Here is a 2,732-nt window from a genome sequence, read left to right as displayed (position 1 = left end):
GGTGGCTTTAAGTTTGAACTGAGCTTCGTAGGCGTGTCTTTTTGTCGAATTTATTTTCAGGGGTTCTTAGAAACCAAAACCGGAGTTGTTTTGCAACAATGCACATTGCCACACTCTATACAAGTGTTGGTACTGGCTTGAGGCGTCCACTTACACGCCCACCCTTCACCATTGGCGGACTAGCTTCCCTGTCCTCTCTCTCCCTCTCTCTCTCTCTCTCTCTCCCTCTCCATATATGTATATATACACGCCCACCCTTCCCTGATTGGCCGACTTCTTTCCCGCATGCCTGGCCACAGTCACTTCCACCTTTTCTCTATATAAACAGCGTGTTGGCTGTCAGTCAGATTTTGGAACTCAGGGCATATAAAGGACGCTCCGCACCATAAGGCGTCCTGTCCATTTTGGAGAAAATTTAAGACTTTTAATGGCGCCTTATAGTCGTGAAAATACGGTAGGCTGCAACGATGCTCCAGACGGCTACTGCCATCCGGGTTCGATGTCGAGAGTGGTGTTGTTTTTAACAACGTTGTGTGGCGTCACAGGAACGTACCCATTTAAATTGGTTACGTTCTACTTATTCACGAATGTAAACTGGGTGCATCCATTCATGACATTTGGACTAGCAACGGAGCTACAAGCTTCATGGAGCACGTTAACTCCAAATGAAACAAACACAACGCACTGTTTACTCACCCTCTGCTCCTCCAAAAGTGAAAAGATGTCCTCCGACACTCCTCGGCCACGCAAAAAGTCGCTGGGTAACGACATGATGTCCTTTCTTTCAAGTCACGCCACACGCTGACGGTCACAATTCATAGCTCCACGAACATCACAAAGTCAGAATTCTGACTTTAAAGTCAGAATTCTGAGTTTAAAGTCAGAATTCTGAGATTCTGACTTTAAAGTGAGAATTCTGAGATTAAAGTCTGATTAAACACAGATTTGGTGTTAACCAACGCAGGCAGAAACTGAAATGTGGGTCTGACCGCACACACACACGCATGCACGCGCGCGCACACTCACAATTAATGTGTTGACAGGAAGGGACAGATTAGATAGGGACAGAGCTTTTGCCAAATTCTAAAGTGACAGAATCACTCGCTGAACTGTCCCTTCTTAAATCAATTATTAAGATATTCGTTCTTAATTCTTTCGACGATTATATTAAGAAGAACCCTTCACACTAAAACCAGGAAAGTCTCTTAACAAAACAAAACAGGCAAAAAAAAACCTAATCAAAAATCCATTGACAACTAAGTCTTTCAATTTGCATTTTTAAGAAATTGGTCACATTGACAATTATTCTCAATTGTAAACCAAAAGAAACATCATAATAGGTAAATATATCTACATATTTTCCACCCCCCACCCAATAAAAACATTTACCAAAAATGGAAACATTAATATTATTCTTCTATAATAATCCCACTATCACTGGGCATTTTAGGCAAAAAAGGTTTTTCAAAAAATTACAAAAGCACACTCCATTTCCATAAGTAAACAATCAAGGCCAGTTTTCCTTACATCAATGAAGCTCCAACGCATGAAAAATGCAGCCACCCCAGCCCCTATCCAAAATCAAATGCAGACAAATATACACACACAAAAGAGCGCAATTGACCTATACAGTATTCCAATAAAGAGATGTATCGAAAATCTTGACTTTGAATGTCATCAGAGTGCTCTGTTTTCACTGTGACAGTATTCAAATTTCAGATCCTGGTAAGATTGCAGTGAAACTGCTGTGTCTTCAGTTGTATTTACACAAAAAGGAAGACATAAATGAAGTTATATGACAGCACATATTTCACACTGCTACACAAATGGTCTTTTCAGGAGCTAAAATTCACTGGCACACTACAATTCTCAGATTTTTGTTTTGCGCAGTAAATGACAGTCATGAATAAGTACTGGATTGAAATTGTCCGCTTCATGTGTGTTTTTCAATTTCTAGTCAAGGTTCTTTCACAGTTGGACTTGTGAATGACTTGAGTCATTGGCAGATGGGGAGCAGCCGAGCTGAGCAGACTTGCTGATGGTTCACAACAACGATTGATTGTCCCAGTGACATGCTTTTAGGTATCTACAGATGTCCAGCTCAACCAACTCTTTGCCATCGGGGTTTGCCCGCCCACTGTTAGATAAGTGTCAGCATGTCAGGATGTACAGATGCTGTTTCATCATTTTTAAGAAGCCAGTCCCAATACTCAGCCAATTATTTTTTGGGGTGTGGGGGTCCCTATTTCAGCCCTAAAGTGACCCCTGACCTCTCATCCCTTCCGCCACAGGAGACACAAAAACCTCAAGCCCGAGTCACATTTTCTCACAGGTCATGCGTGGTGTCGCTCATTCTCAGACACACTCTTACACACTTGTACGTAGACTTGAAAATGAGCATTCTCTTTTTGTCCCTCGCGCTCTTAGCTCCCCGGTGGAAGGTAAAGCACTCATACTACCATTTTATTGATAATTCAGCCAGGAGTATTTTGCTTATTTTTAGTGAAGGCTTGTAAAACTTTAATATCATATTTTCCCGTTTGCAAAGTAGCTTTACCTCATTGCTTGGGGAAACTGAGGGAGATCAAGTAGCTCATTCCTCTGTGGTCCACCAAAGTCCCTGGATTTTAAGATTCCATCGAATGAAAGTGGTGGTGATGATTGTGAATAAGTGAGACGTGGAAATGGAAAAATATCAAGTCAAGTCAAGTCAACAGTATTTATAGAGCACT

Source organism: Hippocampus zosterae, chromosome 1, assembly GCF_025434085.1.
Source record: "Hippocampus zosterae strain Florida chromosome 1, ASM2543408v3, whole genome shotgun sequence".
NCBI classification, from domain to species: domain Eukaryota; kingdom Metazoa; phylum Chordata; class Actinopteri; order Syngnathiformes; family Syngnathidae; genus Hippocampus; species Hippocampus zosterae.
Note: the sequence above shows the minus strand (reverse complement) of the source record.